Below are 21,484 nucleotides of genomic sequence, written 5' to 3'. Positions count from 1 at the left end.
GGTAGCTCTATTTTCAACTTTTCCAGCGTCATTTTCAAGAGACAAATTACTTACCGCAAAGGATGGTTATGAGAATCCAACAAGACAGTTTAGAGAAATAACTTAGGAAAGGCCTGACACATAGCAAGTGTTCCATCAAAGGCGCCTCGTTTGCCTCTTACTTCCCACTACCGTTACCGTTCCTGCTACTATTACTATTACTGGACCACTGTGGTGCTGCTACCACTATATTATTGCAACGTGAGAAGGTTGGAAAAACCCACATTTTACTTTCAAAGAGGCTCTTGTTTACAGCTTTCGAAAACATTTTCTCTCACCTTCCCATCCGTATTCCCTTGTTCACCACTAAGTGCCATCATTTATCCACAGAAATTGGTGAATGATACCAAGATACTAGAGTAAGGGGATGCACTTCAGATTTTTTTTTTTTTAAAGATTTTATTTATTTATTTGTGAGAGAGAGAATGAGAGACAGAGAGCCTGAGAGGGAGGAGGGTCAGAGGGAGAAGCAGACTCCCTGCCGAGCAGGGAGCCCCATGCGGGACTCGATCCTGGGACTCCAGGATCATGACCTGAGCCGAAGGCAGACGCCCAACGACTGAGCCACCCAGGCGCCCCAGATTTTTTTTTTTTTAAGATTTTATTTATTTATTTGACAGAGACACAGCGAGAGAGGGAACACAAGCAGGGGGAATGGGAGAGGGAGAAGTAGGCTCCCCGCGGAGCAGGGAGCCGGATGTGGGGCTCGATCCCAGGACGCTGGGATCATGACCTGAGCCGAAGGCAGACGCTTAATGACTGAGCCACCCAGGCGCCCCTGCACTTCAGATTCTTGACTCCAGAAGCAGTCATGGAGTTCCTTCCGTTGTAATTTGAATGGCATCTTTAAGTGCAAATGTCCTGTTTTCCAGTTCATTTCATTTGTACGTGGACTTTGACATACTGAAAATAATGGCAGGGATGAGGAGCTGGCTATAACTGAGGGATAACTGGTCACTCTGGGAGAGGCAGTGAATTCTCTATGAATATTTTGTCTTTCTTTCTGTAATATTAAAATTCCTTGGTCTTAGTGGGGCACTCTGATTTTTAGTTGGAGACTCTTTTTCCCAGATTCACTTGCAGCTAGCTGTGCCCTTATGACTAAGTTCCTGACAACAGAGTGGCAATAGAAGTGATATGTATCACTTCCAGGTTACACCCTTAAAAGAAATGGGCAATACACATTTCTTTTCCTTTCTTTCTTCTCACTACCTGGGATGTACATATGATGGAGGGTGCTGGAGCAGCTGTTTTATTTTTATTTATTTTTATTTTATTATGTTATGTTAATCACCATACATTACATCATTAGTTTTTGATGTAGTGTTCCATGATTCATTGTTTGCCTATAACACCCAGTGCTCCATGCAGAACGTGCCCTCTTTAATACCCATCACCAGGCTAACCCATCCCCCCACCCCTCCCCTCGAGAACCCTCAGTTTGTTTCTCAGAGTCCATAGTCTCTCATGGTTCGTCTCCCCCTCCGATTCTCCCCCTTCATTTTTCCCTTCCTGCTATCTTCTTCTTCTTCTTTTTTTTTTAACATATAATGTATTATTTGTTTCAGAGGTACAGGTCTGTGATTCAACAGTCTTACACAATTCACAGCGCTCACCGTAGCACATACCCTCCCCAATGTCTATCACCCAGCCACCCCATCCCTCCCACCCCCCACCACTCCAGCAACCCTCAGGGTATTATGCTGAGCGAAATAAGTCAATCAGAGAAAGACGTGTATCATATGATCTCACTGATATGAGGAATTCTTAATCTCAGGAAACAAACAGAGCAGCTGTTTTAGAAAAGAGATGGAAGGTTCTTAATGAGGATGTAGAGATGCCCTACCAACCTTGGATTGTCTATCTCTGGACTTTCACATGAGAGACACTGATAAACTTCTATATTGTATTAGCTGCTAGACTTTAGGATCTCGTAGCCTGTAACGAATATAGCCAAAATAACTAAAAAAAGCGGCACTCTACTCAACCACAATCATAAAGGAAGACAATGTCAAACAGTTCGAGTGTAATGAAGACATTTTCAGAAAGGGAATACCTCAGCCTTTGAGGTAGATCGCTTTAAATCTAAGAGACTACATTAAGTTTTGAACTTCAAAGCATTTCCCAAGCCCTTTCCTCATACTTAGTGCCCTGCTAAAGGTCCAGCTCTAATGATCAGTAGTAACTCACAGATATGTCTGCAATGGTATCAATTACCAGCGCTCTTTGGGTTTGTGGTGAGATACTATTTTATATGGCTAGAATTCAAACAAACACCAATGTTATTATCTACATAGCCTTTATTTAGGGTTTTAACGTATTCAGTCCATGGATTAGAGTGATGCAGACACCAAAGTAAAATTGACCCTAAAATTTAGGATAAAAGATAAGTATATTAATATGTCAGCAAGAGGTTGATACAATCACATCAGGGAATGACATGCTCAAGATTTGCAAGTCTGAATTATTTACTGTGAGTATGTACTGTTTTTATATTTAAAAAAAATCTTTAAGAAATTACATGCTAAGGTTGTGATTGATTGTTTGCAAGCTCAGAACTATCCTACAATTTGGAGGTAGTTTACTGCCTTATGACAGTGAGTTTAAGCATCCTTAGGAAGTCAGTATTTTAATTTATATATATATGTATATATATAAACATATGTATATATTTATTGAAGTATATGGGACGCCTGGGTGGCTCAGTCGGTTAAGCGTCTGCCTTCGGCTCAGGTCATGATCCCAGGGTCCTGGGATCGAGTCCCGCATCGGGCTCCCTGCTCCACGGGGAGCCTGCTTCTCCCTCTGCCTCTGTCTCTCTCTCTCTCTGTCTCTCATGAATAAATAAATAAAATCTTTTAAAAAAAAAAAAAAAATATTTATTGAAGTATAGTTGACACGCAATGCTACGTTAATTTCAGGTGTACAACATAGTGATTTGACAACTCTGTACATTATGCTCTGCTCACCACAAGTGTAGCTACCATCTGTCACCATATTGCACTTTACAACAGCACTGACTATAAGGAAGTCAATACTGTAAAATGTAATAAGTGAAAATTAGTACACTTGGGAATGAGCATGTTAATGGAAATTGAAAGAAGCAGGTTCATGCTGCAGTGTAAAATCCACAGTAAGGTAAGTGACCCTTCTGTAGAAAGGGGATTGAAAGTGGACCTTTTTCTTCAGCACAGCCATGGCCAAAGGATGATTTCATCTTATATACTGCGATTGCGATTCATCCGGGAATATCTAAAGTAAAGGCAGCCTTTCATAAGGCTAGCGTAGCTTTATAAAAATGCCTATAAGAACATCCACATCCTCTGCTTTCCTTCTGTAAACATATGCTCTGAGGGTTGGGCCCCTGAGTAGACCCACCATGCCAGAGGAAATGGGTACCTGATACTGTTACACCTAATATTCTAGCCTGCAGAGAAATCTCTTAGAAGTTTCTCTGCCTATATATCTTTTTATCTCTAGGTCAATAAATAAATGAAAGTTTCTGAATCTTTAGAGCTGGGACCAGATCATTAATCTCATCCACTGAGATTCAATCTGGAATAGCTATCCTTGAGTTCATACCATCACATGTATTTTTATGCTAATTTTATGTTTGGGGAGCACTATTCTTAATAATTAAACAGGTCTCAGTTTTAAATTGGACAAAGAAAAGAAAGGTAATATTGTTCTTAAAAATAAATGATTACCCCACTACACACCAAGTAGCCAAGGGAAAATACTGATAATACTGCATGCTGACAAGAATACAGGGAAACTGGATCTTTCATATATTGCTGGCTGAAATACAAAAGTGGACAATTAGTCTAGAAAACGTTTTGCAGTTTCTTATAGAATTAAACATATACTTATCATACAACCTAGCAATTGCACCCTTGGACATTTATCCTAGAAAAAGGAAAACTTATTCTACAAAAATCTATATACAAATGCTCTTAGCAGCTTCAATTATAAAAGACCTAACTGGAAACAACCCAAATGTCCTTAAAAAGGTGAATGACTACAGAAATTAAGGTAAATCTGTACAATGGGATACTATTTTGAAATACAAAGGAATTATTTACACCCACATCAACTTGGATAAATCTCAAGGCATTATGCTAAGTGAAAAAAGCCAATCTGAAAATATTACCTACAGTATGATTCCATGCATATTATATTCTTGAAATAGCAAAATGATAGGGATCAGATCAGTGGAGAACAGATGAATGGGGTTAGGGATGGGGGTGGATGGAAGTAAGACTATAAAGGGGTATCATGAGGGAGTTCAGTAGTGATGAAATCTATATACTGATAACATTTCATAGAACCATACCAAGGGAGTGTATGTGAAAACCAATGAAATTTGAGTAAAGCCTATAGTCTAGTTAATAGTATTCCTGATTTTGATAATGTGCTACAGTTAAGTGAAACGTTACTTTAGGAGAAGCTTGGTGAAGGGTTCACAGGACCTCTCTATACTACTTTTGCAACTTCTTGTGAATCTGTAATTATTTCAAAATAAAAAAATTTTAAATAATGATTCTATTAACTCACCAACTATTACAGTCTATTTTTAAGTCTATTTTATTTTATGAGAGGTAATGCAAGGAGGGGCGAGAATGCCAAACCACTTTAATCAGAACCGTTCTGCTTTCATCTGTTTATCCCTCTGGGAAGACTTCTTGGATACAGTCTGAAAACCACTTCTAAAAGGTTATAGAAATTTTTTGAGACAATAAAAATAAAATCATGTGCAATAGTTTAGTTTTTAATCAAGAAAAGTAGGTATGCTTTAGAAGGCCATTTGATTATTATTTATGGTAACAAAGGGTTATAGCTTCCAGGAGGAAGTGATTACAAATAGCCATGTATTTTAGACATGGAATGAGAACTGGTTCGTTATGAAATTACAGACGCTGATGTTAACCATAGCTAATACATTGCTTGTTGCATTGCAGGGAAATGAAATTGTTGGTGGGCCTTTCCTAGAAGTCATTTAAAACTAGCAGTTAGCTGGTAGAGCAGTGGTTTTTCGATCTGAGACCCAGTTAGGCAAGACAAGAACAGCTGCAAAACTACTCAGCTTGGCCTGACACAGGCTTTGTTGCCAATATAAACTGCATCTCTAAATACTAAAAAAAAAAATCTTTATTTGCTCCCATGAATTTCTGCCCTCCTGCAGAGACTGTGGACAGCAGAACAGTTTGAGGTGGCTGTCAGCTGCCTCATGCAGAGCTGTTTCTTGCAGCATCTGTAGAGGCAAAGCTTTCCTGGTAGGACCTGACCAGATGTGGTTTGGACCCTTCACTCTACATGCCCAACACACCTGCCCAGAGCCCCAGTCAGTCTCTTCTCCCAGTGACCGATACCTGATTATGGCTGTGGCCCTCAGACAGGGCCTCTGGGTAATTACAGAGTTGGCCTTGTGCTTCTCTTCCAGGAAATGGCAAATACCACTTGCCGTGGTTTGTCTCGGGCGACTTCACTCAGGGAGAGCAGGAAACAAATGCCATGTAAGGGCATCCTGCAGCAGCTGTTGCTTTTTGGTAGCTGGAAGGTAGACATGTTCTCTTTCACCATCTCCGCTTCCCCTTCCTAAATCAATTTGAGGCTTGTCATGAAGAAAAATTTGTACATACACAGTGATCCTCAAAAGGACCTATGCTGGATAGTTGCTCTTGACCTTCCTCTACTTAAAGCAACTCAGAGAATGTTTTTGCAGCTAACTTTTTCAACACTATTATCTTACTGCCAAGTCTCCTGGAAAGTTTTTCAAAGCGTTTCTCTGCTTTCATCATTTGAGAGAATAGTAGCTTTATTAGCTTGCAGCCAAAAATAGATCTAAAAAATGTTAATTAGTTCCCAGAATTAAACTTACCAGCTGCAGAAATTCAACTCTTCTCTGAATTGTTAAATTTGGATGTGTGCTGTGAAACTAGATCAGGAGCATGTTGTTTGATGGGGCTGGGGGTGGGCAGGTCAGATAGGGTCTTCTCAGGTGTCCTCACCATCTGTTGTCCTTGGGTACTTGTCCCATTTTCCTACCATAAGAGAAATTTAATAGGGTGTTGTAATGTGAAAGAAAGCCATGGCTGGAAAAGCTCTGGAATGCCACAGGATATTATGTGGCCGTTAAAAATAATGAATTAGAGCTAATCCAAACGCTTTTCAGCAATTCCCACAAATTATTGTTGAGTGGGGAATATAAGATGCAGAAGAGTGTGATACTATATGGGATACTCAGCATTGGTCTCTTTTGCTTGCAAGTTGTACATTTGGCAGGTGCAATAGTTAAATTAGCGTTGGTGAACGGGAGCATATGTTGGGCACATGCACAGTCTCTCTCCCCAAGACAAAGCTATTTCATCCATTTCCCATTGTGTTAGCAGTGGGTGGCTGCTGGCAGAGGATGAATAATGTCAACTGGCCGAGTCATTTTTGTCTACTCGGTTGTTTGGTGCCCCTTCCATGTTGGTGATCTTGGCTGGGTGTTATATGTTTTAAAGCTCTTCATACTTTATGCTCATTCTCTAATGTTCAGCTGTATGCCTGTCTCCCAGACTTCCTTTTTCCTGATATTCCAATTTTTCTGCTTTTAGACCCCTGTAGGGGCTTAACAGTGTTTCTCCCAAATTCATGCCTCCCTAGAACCTCAGATTGTGACCTTATTTGGAGTTAGTATTTTTGTAAATGTAATTAGTTAAAAAGCTTGAGATAAAATCATCCTGGATTTAGGGTAGGCTCTAAGCCCAATGACTGAGGCTCTTACAAGAAGAGGGGAGGACACTGACACGTACATGGAGAAGGCAGTGTTGATGATAAAGGGAGAGACTGGAATGAGGAGTCCACAAACCAAGATATGCCAAGGATTGCTGGTGATCCCTGGATGCTAGGAGAAAGGCTTGGAATGATTCTTCCTTAGAGACCCCAGAAGAACTAACCCTACTAACATCTTGATTTCAGAATTCTGGCTTCCTTGAACTATGAGGGAATAAATTTAAGCTGCCTAATTTGCATGACAGCTCTAGGAAAAGAGCACAGTCCCTGACCAGCTGGCCAAGCATTTGCTACTATCTAAGAGTTCATGTATATTCTAACCTTATGTCCCTTCTCTCTTCACACAAAATGGATGATTAGGTACATAGCTTGAAGTTCTACCTATTGTGGTGATTTCCCTTATCACTGTCTTTCAAGGCTACTGCTTAAACATTTATGATAGCTGATTTCCCTCATAATAAATTTGACATATTAAACTAAAAAGATGGCACATTAAAAGATATTAAGAAAGTGAAAAAATAAATGAAGACAAAATATTTGCAACACCTTGGCAAAGAACTGATAGCAAGAATACATAAAAAACATTTATAGGCTAATAAGAAGACCACAATGAGATACCATTTAAAACCCAATCCGTTAGTTAACTGAAGAAGTCTAATATCATCAAATATTGGAGAAGATGTGGATATATAGGCTAGCTTATACTTTGTTGGTGGGAGTACAAACTGATTTAACTACTTTGGAAAAAAATTTGGCATTTTCTTTTAAAATTGGAGATTCATGTACCCTATATTAGTAATTCTACTTACATACGTATAATCTTAAAGAAAAGTGAATGCAAATGTATCCTAGAACTAGAATTTAAGTAAAAAGTAAGCTCCCAAAGATGAGATATTCCATAATACCCCACACCCCTTTAAAAAAGTTACAACTAAAACTGCCCTATATATATGTATATAAAAATATATATATATAAAAGATTATTTATTTATTTATTCATTCATTTATTTATTTATTTGACAGAGAGAGAGATAGCGAGAGCAGGAACACAAGCAGGGGGAGTGGGAGAGGGAGAAGCAGGGTCCCCGCCAAGCAGGGAGCCCGATGCGGGGCTCAATCCCAGGAGCCTGGGACCATGACCTGAACCGAAGGCAGACGCTTAACGACTGAGCCACTCAGTCGCCCCTGCCCAATATATTTTTAAGAAATACCTATATTGTGATAAAGCTATCATTCTAAAAAGCGAAGGGAATAATAGTAAAAGTTGCAGGATAGTGGTTTCTACTACTGGAGAGAGGCAGGGTATAAAATGGGGAGGAAAACATAGGTAAATGTTAGAACGTTTGAATGTTCTCATTTATATGCTGGGTGGCATATATACAAGTATTTATTTTTAAATAAACAAATATGTAACTAAGTAAACAAACAAACAAAAAAAACAAAGGCCAGGCCTGGACCAAGGCTGAGACTGTGTCATAGGCCAAAGATCATGATTAATGAGATTTTAGTATTGGAAACACAACAACTGGACTTCTGATTGTGTGGATACGTTCTTCGTTGAATCAACATTGGAAGCAGGAAAAGCCCTGGACCTGAGACGGGAGGAGAGACAAGATAAGCTCTGAAAGATAAAGGGAAAGAAGGCCCAACATGGTCGCAAACGTGGCCTAAGGAGGGAGGCTTGTGAGAAGTCCCTATGGAGGATGGTCCAGGAGCTTGGAAAACAGAGATGTTTAGGGGTCCATTTTAAATTCTTTTCCTGTTCTGAGCTCTGATGTAAGTAATCGACATTATCCAAAGCTCACAGTAAAAGTCTGCTGCATTGACGAAATAAATAATAATCATAAAGTCTTCATTCAATCACTCATGCATCACATGCATATTTATTGAATTCCTCTGCATGTGGTACAGCACTAGGGGTATCACAGCAAACGCAACAGACCGAGTCTCTGTCCTCATGACATCAACATATAATTTTCCAGATGATGACAAATTCTAGGGCAAAAAATGAAGCAGAGTAAAGGAGAGGGCGATCCAGAAGTGGAGGTGAAATATATTAGTGTTATTTGGAGTGAATGATGAGAAAGTAAGCACAGAGAGGACCACTCACACAGCGGGGTGAGAATGCAAAGGGCACAGTGAGTGGGGACTCAGAATTCTGTAGAAGCAGGAATTTGCAGTGACAGATGTCTAGGACAACAAAAATCTCTTTCAGAGTAAATCGCAGGAACACTGGAAGAGGCTCTGGATTTCCCACTGCAATGTGGAATGTGGTTTGCAACATTTGGTTTGTAAATTAAAGAAAAAGTTAATTCTAGAGGTTGGAGAACTTGCAACCACTGCCATTATACTTCCAACATTTTAACTATTAAGTTGTTTCTCTACCTTCTTTTGTATCAGTGGTTCTTACTCTAGAGAAGCAATAGAGGGGAGCATGGGCTTTTGCACTTTGAAAAAGTTTTCCAAGAATTCTGCCTCCAGATAACCCCCTCCCCCATTCCCTCCTACCTCCATTGGTGAACATTTCTTCTATACAACAGTGATTTCTAGTTGGTTATCCGAGGGTAGCTCAAATAATCTCAGGTTACAAAATTGTAACAAAGTACTACATAAAATTTTTTTATTGATAACACATTTAATTAAAAAAACCCAACAGAGATTTTATTTAAAAACAATAGCATTGTTAAATGAAATGTGAGAATCCTCATTGCCTTAACTCTGTTAAGAGTCCATTTTAAAAATCAGTTTTTGATCTTCTTTAAAAATAGCTCCATTTTTCCTGACATTATTTCCCATATATTGGAACTGAAACTGGACAAAATAGATCAATGTTGAGCTAACATAAAATCTCTCCTTTGATCTTTCTGTGTGTGTGTGTGTTTAAATGTATTGAATGCTTACTACATGTCAGGAATCACATTAAGCACATTATATGTGTTATTTCATTTAATGTTCACAATATCCCCATGAGTTATATTCGTTAGTGTCTCAACTTACAAATGGGGAGACTAAGGCACAGGCTCATGCAGCTAAGTACAGTGCTATTTTGTCATCAAGCGGTCTGACTCCTGAGCCCATAGCTTTAATTCCGAACATTACTCAACAGTAGTCAAACTAGAACACATAAAATGCTTTTTCTCACAGGAAAGTGTAGTTCTTATTGACCCATCATTTTTTTTTTTTTTTAAGATTTTATTTATTTATTTGACAGAGAGAGAGAGACAGCGAGAGAGGGAACACAAGCAGGGGGAGTGGGAGAGGGAGAAGCAGGGAGCCCGATGCGGGGCTCGATCCCAGGACCCTGGGACCATGACCTGAGCTGAAGGCAGACGCTTAATGACTGAGCCACCCAGGCGCCCCTTGACCCATCATTTTAAACTTTCTTGTTAAAATGCTTTGAAAAACATGCTACCTTGAATTTTCAAGGTCCTCCAAGTTCATGATTATCAACTCATGAATGCTAGAAGAAGAGATGATTCATTGCTGCCCAAAGTAAGTGCAGCAGGCTCTTAGTGAAAACCCAAGTCCAGGGTTAATTAATGACTAAATCTAAATGCCACATAGAATATGTCCTTTTATTTTTAGGGCTCCAGGAAATAAAGATATCCGGGTACCAGAACATTACAAACTCTCAGTCGGTTTTGCCAGACAGCATAACTTAAGCATTTTATTTTTAGTAGAAAGAACTCAGTCTTTGTGCCCTACAAATGTCATACAGTTTGCTTTCATACCATGTTGTTTCGTCTGTGGTTATTACTTCTTAGGTACACAGATAGAAACTTTTGCTAGCATGGAATGAAACTTTTCCAAATTCCTATTTCCTTTCCTCACCACATTCCACAGTAAAACAGTAATTTAAAAAAAATATATTTCAGTTGCTTTTCCTCTTTCTACGGATATTTTAGTATTTCCAGGATTTGAAAACATGCACACACACACACACACACACACCTGACAATCCCTATCTCTTTTTTAATAAAAGTTTTGTGAGCTCATAATTTCTCTATTCTGGATTTTTCCCCATAAATCTTGTTTTTTTTTTAATGTTTTATTTATTTATTCATGAGAGTCAGAGAGAGAGAGAGAGAGAGAGGCAGAGGGAGAAGCAGCCTCCCCGCCTAGCAGGACCCCGATGCGGGACTCGATCCCAGAACCCTGGGATCCCGTAAGTCTTGTAACAAAGTTATCCTTAAGGGCATAAGCCAGAGAGGATGTTTACAATTAGTTAAATCCAGGTCATTCTTTTTTTTTTTTTTTTTTATCATAAACAGTTTCTAGTATCCCTGACATTAGAACTGGGTCCCCCAAAGCAATGTAGATAATATAGATTTTGTTTTGTTTTGAAACAAAACAAAAATTTGACAAACACCCCTAACCCTGCGATGCATGCTAACTTAATTCCATTCTGTTAAAACAATGCTAATTGGGGCCCACTAAATTGATTTCACAACCCATAATAAGTGATGACCCATCCTTTATAAAGCAAGTGTCCCTGGCATTGCAGGACAGTGGTTTTCAAAGCCTGGGTCACACATCAGAACTACTTGCAGAACTCTGCAGAAGTACAAATGCCCAGGTTTCACATAAGATTTATTAAATCAGAAAAGCCAGGGAGTTAAGAGAGGTTCCTGAAACTTTTTACTTGACAGATTTGGGAATACAGTTGGACTGGGGGAGTGACAAGAATGAGTTCACTTGTCACTGAGAAGTGAGATAAATGAAGTGCAGGGGTGGATCCAGGTTTTGTGGAGCCTGAAGCTTGTACAATTTTGGAGTTCTTTTTAAGAAACATAATACAAATTAGATAAGAAATATTTCTGTAGAATGAGAAAATAAAGCACAACAAATTAAAAATTTTATTTTATTTATTTTTTAAGTTTTTATTCAAATTCCAATTAGTTAACATACAGGGTAATATAAGTTTCAGGTGTAGAATTTAGTGATTTGTCACTTCCATACAACACCCAAATGTTCATCACAAGTGCACTCCTTAATCCCCATCACCTATTTAACTCATCCTACCCCACCTCCCCTCTGGTAAGCAACAGTTTGTTGTCTATAGTTAAGAGTCTGTTTCTTGGTTTGCCTCTTTTTTCCCCCTATAATATTCATCTGTTTTGTTTCTTAAATTCCACATATGAGTGAAATCATGTGGTATCTGTCTTTCTCTGACTGACTTATTTCACTTAGCATAATACTCTCTAGTTCCATCCACATCATTGCAAATGGGAAGAGTTCATTCTTTTTTATGGCTGAGTACTATTCCATTGTGTATATATATATGGATATATATATATATATATATACCACATCTTTATCCATTCATCAGTTGATGGACATTTGGGCTCTTTCCATAATTAATAAAATTGATGAACCCCTAGCCAGACTTATCAAAAATAAAAGAGAAAGGACCCAAATAAATAAAATCACAAATGAGAAAGGAGAAATAACCAACAGCACAGAAATACAATTATAAGAGAATATTATGAAAAATTCTATGTCAAAAAATTGGACAATTTGGAAGAAATGGATAAATACCTAGAAACATATAAACCAAAACTGAAACAGGAAGAAATAGAAAACTTGAACAGACCCAGCAAAGGAAATGAATCAGTAATAAAAATTCTCCCAGCAGGGGAACCTGGTTGGCTCAGTCGGTTAAGCGTCTGCCTTTGGCTCGGGTGGCTTGGGTCATGATCCTGGGATCCTGGGCTCAAGCCCCACATCAGGGTCCTTGCTCAGCAGGGAGACTGCTTCTCCTTCTCCCTCTCCCTTTGCCCTCCCACCCCCCGCTCATGCTCTCTCTCTCTCAAATAAATAAATAAAATCTTAAAAAAACAAAAGTCCACAGTCAGATGCTTCACAGGGGAATTCTACCAAACATTTAAAGAAGAGGTAATACCTATTCTTCTCAGACTATTCCAAAAATAGAAACAGAAGGAAAACTTTCAAACTCATTCTATGAAGCCAGCATTACCCTGATTCCAAAACCAGACAAAGATTCCACTAAGAAAGAGAACTACAGGCCAATATCCCTGATGAACATGGATGCAAAATTTCTCAACAACATACTAGCAAATCAAATCCAACAGTACATTAGAAGAATCACTCATCATGATCAAGTGGGATTTATTCCTGGGCTGCAAGGGTGGTTCAATATTCCCAATGTGATACCAATGTATCACATTGATACATCACATCAAGGATAAAAACCATATGATCATTTCAACAGACGCAGAAAAAACATTTGACAAAGTACAACAGCCATTTATGATAAAAACCCTCAACAAAGTAGGGAGAGAGGGAACATACCCTAACATCATAAAAGCTATATATGAAAAACCCACAGCCAATATCTTCTTCAATGGGGAAAAACAGCTTTTCCTCTATGGTCAGAAGCAAGACAGGGATGTCTACTCTCACCATTGTTATTTAACACAGTACTGGAAGTCCTAGCCTCAGCAATCAGAAAACAAAAAGAAATAAAAGGCATCCAAATCGGCAAGGAAGAAGTCAAACTTTCACCATTTGCAGATGACATGATACTCTATATAGAAAACTCAAGACTCCAACAAAAAATTGCTAGAACTGACACACAAATTCAGTAAAATCCCTCGATACAAAATCAACATACAGAAATCTGTTGCATTTCTATACACCAATAATGAAACAGCAGAAAGAGAAGTCAAGCTATCAATATCATTTACAATTGCACCAAAAACCATAAGATACCTAGGAATAAACCTAACCAAAGAGGTGAAAGACCTGTACTCTTATAACTATAAAACATGGATAAAAGAAATTGAAGATGACACAAAGAAATGGAAAAACATTCTATGCTCATGGATTGGAAGAAAAAATATTGTTAAAATGTCTATACTACCCAAAGCAATCTACACATTTAATGCAATCCCTATTGAAATACCACCGGCATTTTTTCACAGAGCTAGAACAAACAATCCTAAAATTTGTATAGAACCACAAAAGACCCCAAGTAGCCAAAGCAATCTTGAAAAAGAAAAGCAAAGCAGGAGGCATCACAATTCCAGACTTCAAGTTATAGTACAAATTTAAAAAAGCTGACAAATCTCATGAACATAAACCCATAAAAATATTTTTATTGGGCGCCTGGGTGGCTCAGTTGGTTGAGCGACTGCCTTCGGCTCAGGTCATGATCCTGGAGCCCCTGGATCGAGTCCCGCATCGGGCTCCCTGCTCGGCAGGGAGTCTGCTTCGTCCTCTGACCCTATCCCCTCTCATGTGTTCTCTCTCTCTCACTCTCTCTCTCTCAAATAAATAAATAAAATCTTAAAAAAAAAATTTTTTTTTATTAATTAACTGCCTTACATGGCCTCTTTTAATACTTTCTACATTATATTTATCAGATTCATACTCTTAAGAGAGAATACAATAACTGTTTGGCCTTTCCTTCAGTATAGTTAATTGAAGCTTATTTTTTATTGATGATAGTTGAGAAAAGCTTCTTCCAGCTTCACAACTTGCTATTAAAAAATGTTATACTATTGTCTGTATTAGTTTGCTAGGGCTGCCATAACAAAATACTACAGATTGAGTGGCTTAAACAACAAAAATTTGTTTCACAATTCTGGAGGCTAGAAGTCCAAGATCAAGGTGTTAGTAGGTTTGGTTTCTTGAGACTTCTCTTCTTGGCTCACACATGGCCTCCTCTCTCTGTGCTCATGTGGTTGCCCCTCTTTGTTGTCTGTGTCCTAATGTCCTCTTAGGAGGGCACCAGTCATACTGAATTAGGTCCCACCTTAATGACTCCATTTTAGTTAAATTACCTTTACGAAGGCCCTATCTCCAAATATAGTCACATTCTGAAACACTGGGGATTAGAGACTCAATATATGAACTTTGAGGGAACACAATTCTGCCTGCAACATTGCCAAATTTGGGTAAATGTCTCTCAGTTTTCTTTCATTTATGAGCTGGAAGACTTCAGTACATTAAATTTTTTCCTGTGCAGTGATTGATTGTCAATACAATTGGTGATATATTAACTAGTTTGGTGTCTATGTCCTCATTATACTGATTTATTGCTATATCTTTGTAGATGTCAAATCTGCAAAAAGAAAATTGAAAACATTTCCCAGTGATTCACATCTCCTTATTTAGATTTTCAAACAATCTGAGCATCTACATATTATTACTATTTGAAATTTATCACTTTCCCTTAATTAATTATTGCTTTTGGGATGTTCTAAAAAAGATTTTATAGTTCCCTTCTCAACATTAATTTCAACTTATTTTATTCTCATCTTTGCTGCTTTTGTTTTATAGTCCATTAATTTTTATTGAACTTTAAAAATTTATTAAGTAAGTTTAAATTATAAAAGAGGGTATGCTTTATATAAAACCAAATCAGGAGTTTGCAATTTCTTCCTGTTTTTAAAAAACTAAACTTTTTGCTAGATTGAAACTGAGCTTTATCAAGTATGACATTTTCACACACAAAAAAAAGAAAAAGAAAAAATAATGTATGATGTTTTAATTGTATATGCTGCGTCATTGAATATGTAATCTTGACAGGAGAGAATTTCCATTTTGACAAGATAGAGATAAGAACTAAATTCCCCACTACCATTGTGCATGTCTGATGTTGGAAGCACTTTTACAAACTAAACTCTACCTCTGTACATTTCAACTCTGTTTCTCATCGACAACCCACATGCTTCCAGTGCCAACTGCAATATGAGAGGCTTATTTCTTAAACTGGCTCTGTCCTGAAGCTTCATGATGCCAGGTTAGTTGGCACAGAAGGTGGTAGGGGTATTCCTGGAAGCCATTTCTACACTGGGACAACTAGCAATAACTTCACTATATATGGAAATGACTGTGAACCACATAAATATATCCCACTCAACTCAAACCAAATGCATCCCCATTTCACCTTTCACTTTAGACTGGAAAAGTGCCTGCATCAGTGGACATAAGAAGAAGTTGCAGTAGAAAGAGAAGTCTTTACTGCTTGTGGTTAAAATTTCTTACTTTTGCAGATTTTATAAAATCATATATAAATATGGTCAGGGTTCTGGAAGGAGTTATACTGGTGAGAACTCTGAACCTTAAGCTTCATTGTCTTTGTGGAAATCTAACCCTGGTGAAATGTGCAGGAGCTCTGCTGTCCCCATACCATGAATGTCATTTGAGATTTCTACCTAGTACAGGGCTTGCCTTCAGGTTGGTGCTAGTCCATGCAAAGGTTTCAATATTATAAAATGAAATGAAGGATGCCTGGGTGGCTCAGTCGGTTAAGCGCCTGCCTTTGGTTCAGGTCATGATCCTAAGGTCCTGGGATCGAGTCCTGCATCGGGTTCCTTGCTCGGCAGGGAGCCTGCTTCTCCCTCTGCCTGCCGCTACCCTGCTTGTGCTCTCTCTCTGGTAAATAAATGAATAAAATCTATAAAAAAATTAAAATGAAATGTAAAGGATAAAGACAGTGTGATATATACCTATCACATAGAGTTGTCAACTGTTCTCTTTTGAGGACTGTCATTTTTTAATGAGAGTACATCCTTCCTATTTGGTGTTAAAATATCCTTCCTTATTTGAAGTATTGATGACAATAGAGAGTACATTTTAAGTTTGCCAATTTATATCAGTCCCTCTATGTTCTGGCTCTGCTATCATAAATTCCTTCATTTTCAGCATGTACGGACAGGGAGAGAGAAAGAAAATGAAAGATTGCATGGGACAATTGATGGCCAGGTATAGTACAGAAGAGCATTTACCTGTTTTGCCTACATTTCTTTGATCAGAATTCAGTCCTGTGGTCCCACCCTAGATGCTTGAATAGCTGGGAAATGTGTGCATAGGAAGGGAATGTATTAGTGAACCATAGCATTTTCTGTATCAGACTGTCTTTTCCTGGATTCTAATAAAGTTTTAAGCAGTAGGAGTAAGACACAATCATGTTTTTAGGCCTTTAATCTAACTATGTCATTATCTTTTGCCACATAAGATGACAACCTCAATATCTAGCATATTAGTTTTCTATTGTGTAACAAATATTACAAACTTAGTAGCTTAAAATAACATCCAATTATTATCTCACAGTTTCATGGACTTGGCTGGATTCTCTGCTCAGGGTGTTACAAGCCAAAATCAAGGTGTTGGCAGGTATGTACGTTTTTCTGGAGGCTATGAGGAATTATTCACTTCCAAACTCATTCAGGCTGTTGGCAGAAATCAGTTCCTTGAAGCTGTAGGACTGAGGTTCTGATTTCCTTGTCTCGGTGGCTTCCTCCATCTTCAAGCCAATGTACATCTTCAAGCCAATGATACATCAAATACTTCTCATGCTTTAAATCTCTCTGCCACCTCTTCTGCTTTTAAGGTCTCAGTGGTTACCCTGGCTCCACCGAAGTCATCCAAGATAATCTCCCTATTTTAAAGTCAACTGATTCATAACCTCAATCATATGTGCAAAGTCCTTTTTGCCATGTAAGGTAATGTATTTGTGGATGTAACACCAGGAGGCAAAGGTCATAGGAGCCAACATTTTGCTTAGCACATCAGGAGTATCCTCCAGGTTTAGCCTTCCTTTTCCTTTTATTGATTTTCTAAATACACTAGGCCCCAAGAGACTTCCAGGACCTTGCCAACCTTGCAGCCTGAAATACCAAATGTCATCAGGCTTTCTCCTTTGTCCAATTACAGGTGTATGCAGAGGTGTGGGCAAATGTATATCACTACTCTCTGGCCAGGTATAGAGGGAACTGGTGCTATAAATGAGGGGGCACCAATGAGCTTGATTCTTCCCTATTCTAAAAAGCAAGGACATTGTGCTGTGGAGCTGCTACAATTTCACTTCCACTCTCACTGTTATCCTTACCCACAGGGCTGTGATATTAACAACAAACAACAACAAAAAGCCCAGGGTCCTGAGGCCCACACCAGCCTTGGTTGCACTGGGGCACAGAAAAAAAGCCACAGTTTAAAAGGGCCAAGGAACTGTGGGAATGTCCCCTCCCCTTCCACCTTAAAAGCCTAGACCAGAGGAGGGTCTGATTCATGGTGAGCTTGTGACCTTAGTGAGCCCAGGGTCCACAAGCCTATACCAGCTGCCTTGTGTGCTGAGGCACAAAAAATAAGATGTGGTTTTGGTGTGAGTGTGTTTTGATTTTTACTGTTTTATTTTACTTTTTAAAATTTGTCTTGCTTTTATTTTTTTCTTTTTAGTTTTGTTCTTTTCTTTCTTGTGCTCTTTTTCTCTCTTCTTTTTTTCTTCTCCTTTTCCTTTTATTATTTTTCTCTTTTTTATTCTTCCTATAAAAAGCCATGGTTTAAAAGAGTACAGCTGCAGCCCGTCAGCAAGTCACCAAGCACACAGTCTGTATAAGGGTCACTGTACATGAGACCACTCCTTCAACTTGAGGAGAAGTAGCCAGTTTGCTTAATCCATAGAAACAAACACAGAAAGCCAAGCAAAATGGGGAGACAGAAAACTACGAACCAAAAGAAAGAATAAGAAAAAAAAAAACCTCAGTAAAAGAATGAAATGAAACAGATAAGCAATATGCCTGATAAGGAATTTAAAGTAATGTTCATATAGATACTCACTGGGCTGGAGAAAAGAAAGGAAGAACTCAGTGAGACTTTCAATAAAGAGATAGAAAATATTAAAAAGAACCAATGAGAGCTGAAGACTACAATAACTAAAATAAAAAACACTCTGGAGGGAATTAACAGATTAGAGGATGCAAAAGAACATACCAGGGATCTGGAAGACAGGGCAATGGAAAGCACACAGGCTGAACAGCAAAAAGATAAAAGAATTTTTAAGAATGAGGAAAGATTAAGAGATCTCCTGGACAACATCAAGTGGACAAACATTTGCATTATAGGGGTCCCAGAAAAAGAGGAAGAGAGAAAGGGAGATATGGGAAACTTATTTCAAGAAATAATACCCGAAAATTTCCCTAACCTAAGGAGGGAAACACACATCCAAATCCAAGAAGCACAGAGAGTTTGAAATAAGATGAACCCAAGGGAGTCCATATCATGGCACAAAATAATTAAAATGCCAAAGGTTAAAGATAAAGAGAGAATCCTAAAAGCAGCAAGAGAGAAACAAAAATTTACCTACAAGGGAGAACCTATAATCTACAGGAAAACCTATAAAGCTATCAGTTGATTTTTCAGCAGAAATTTTGCAAGCCAGAAGGCAGTGGCATGATATATTTAAAGTGCTGAAAGGAAAAAACTTACAACCAAGAATATTCTACCCAGTAAGTTTATTATTCAGATTTGAAGGAGAGATAGAGTTTCCCAGACAAACAAAAGACAAAGGAGTTTATCACCACTAAACCAGCCTCATAAGAATGTTAAAGAGACTTCTTTAAGTGAAAAGAAATGGCCATAATTATAAGAAAAATATGAATAAAAAGATGTAAAATATGATGACATATGTGTTTGAACTTAAATGACCATCAAATTAATATGGATTGCTATTTACTTAGGATGTTATATATGAACTTCATGGTAACCACAACCCAAAACCCATGATAGAGCCACAAAAAATAAAGAAAAGCCAAATAAAACACTATAGATACTCACTGATCACAAAGAAAGGGAGCAAGAGAAGAAGAAAGGAACAAAGAGGAGTTACAAAAACAACCAGAAAACAAATTTTAGAATTGGCAATAAGCACAAACTTATCAATAATTACTTTAAATGTAAATGACTTAAATGCTTTAATCAAAAGACAGAGTGGTGGAATGGATAGAAAAAGAAGACCCATCTACATGCTGCCTAAGAAAAGATTCACCTCAGACCTAAAGATGCATACAGACAGAAAGTGAAGGGATGGAAAAATAACTTTTTCACCATGCAAATGAAGTGAAAAAAAAAAAAAAAAAAGACCAGGGTAGCAATACTTATATTACACGAAATACCCTTTAAAACAAAGACTGTAACAAGAGCAAAGAAGGGCATTACATAATGATAAAGGGATCAATCTAATAAGAGGATATAACAATTGCAAATATCTACACAACCCAACACTGCAGCACTTAAATACATAAAGCAAATATTAACAGACATAAAGAGAGAAACTGATGGTAATAGAGTAATAGTAGGGAACCTTAACACTCCACTTACATCAAACGATAGATCATCCAGACATTAAATCAGTAAGGAAACAATATCTCTGAATGACACATTGGACCAGACAGACATAACAGATATATACAGAACATTCCATCCAAAAACAACAGAATGCACATTCTTTTCAAGTGCACATGGAACATTCTCCAGAACAGATCACATATTAGGCTATAAAACAAGCCTCAATAAATTTAAGAAGATTAAAATCATACCATGCATCTTTTCCAACCACAATGGTATGAAGCTACAAATAAATCACAAGAAAAAACCTGGAAAAAACACAAACACATGGAGACTAAATAACATGATACTAAATAACCAATGGATCAATGAAGCAATCAAAGAAGAAATAAAAAAAAAATATAGAGACAGGGGCACCTGGGTGGCTCAGATGGTTAAGCGTCTGCCTTCGGCTCAGGTCATGATCCCAGGGTCCTGGGATCGAGCCCCATATCAGGCTCCTGGCTCAGTGGGGAGCCTGCTTCTCCCTCTCCCCCTGCTCATGTTCTCTCTCTGTATCTTTGTGTCTCAAATGAATAAATAAAATCTTAAAAAAAAAATACACGGAGACAAATGAAGATGAAAATACGATGGTCCAAAATCCCTGGGACACAGCAACAGGAATTCTAAGAGGGAAGTATATAACAATACAGGCCTACCTCAAGAAACAAGAAAAAACTCAAACAATCTAACCTTATGCCTAAAATAACTAGAAAAAGAAGAAGAAAGCCCAAGGTGAGTAGAAGAAAGGAAATAATAAAGGTCAGAGCAGAAATAAATGATGCAGAGACTAAAAAAAAATCAATGACTAATGATATACTGTATGGTGACTAACATAACATAATAAAAAAAAATCAGTGAAACCAAGAGCTGGTTCTTTGAAAAGATAAATGAAATTGACAAATCATTATACAGACTCATCAAGATAAAAAGGGAAAGGACCCAAATAAACAAAATCATAAATGAGAGAGGAGAAGTAACCACTGATACCATAGAAATACAAAAGATTATGAGAGAATACAATGAGAAATTATAGGTCAACAAACTGGACGACCTAGAAGAAATGGACAAATTCCTAGAAACATACAGTCTTCCAAAACTGAACCAAGAAGAAATAGAAACTCTGAATAGACTGATAACAAGTAATGAAATTGAATTGGTAACAAAAAAACTACCAAAAAATAAAAGTCTAGGGCCAGATGGATTCACAGGTGAATTCTACTATACTTTTAAAAAAGCGTTAACCTATTCTCCTCAAATTATTCCAAAAAATAGAAGTGGAAGGAAAACTACCAAACATCTTCTATGAGGCCAGCATTACCCTGACACCAAAACCAGATAAAGACACCATACACACACACACACACACACACACACCCACCTACAGCCAATATCCTTGATAAACATAGATGCCAAAATCCTCAACAAAATATTAGCAAACCACACTTCAAAAATACATCAAAAAGATCATTCACCATGATCAAGTGGGATCTATTCCTGGGATGTAAATGTGGTTCAATATTCACAAATCAATGTC

General features: G+C 37.9%; 1 long non-coding RNA gene across 1 annotated transcript in view; it reads right to left on the bottom strand.

Moving 5' to 3' along the window:
• The window catches only part of LOC115939418 (uncharacterized), a 110,532-nt gene that overhangs the window by 15,814 nt on the left and 73,234 nt on the right, over positions 1-21,484 (bottom strand). The window lies entirely within an intron of this gene.

The sequence above is a fragment of the Leptonychotes weddellii genome, chromosome 2 (assembly GCF_054177405.1).
Source record: "Leptonychotes weddellii isolate Sample4059 chromosome 2, ASM5417740v2, whole genome shotgun sequence".
In the NCBI taxonomy this organism is placed as follows: Eukaryota; Metazoa; Chordata; class Mammalia; order Carnivora; family Phocidae; genus Leptonychotes; species Leptonychotes weddellii.
The sequence above is the reverse complement of the archived record's forward strand: the minus strand, read 5'-3'. Positions and strand labels throughout refer to the sequence as shown.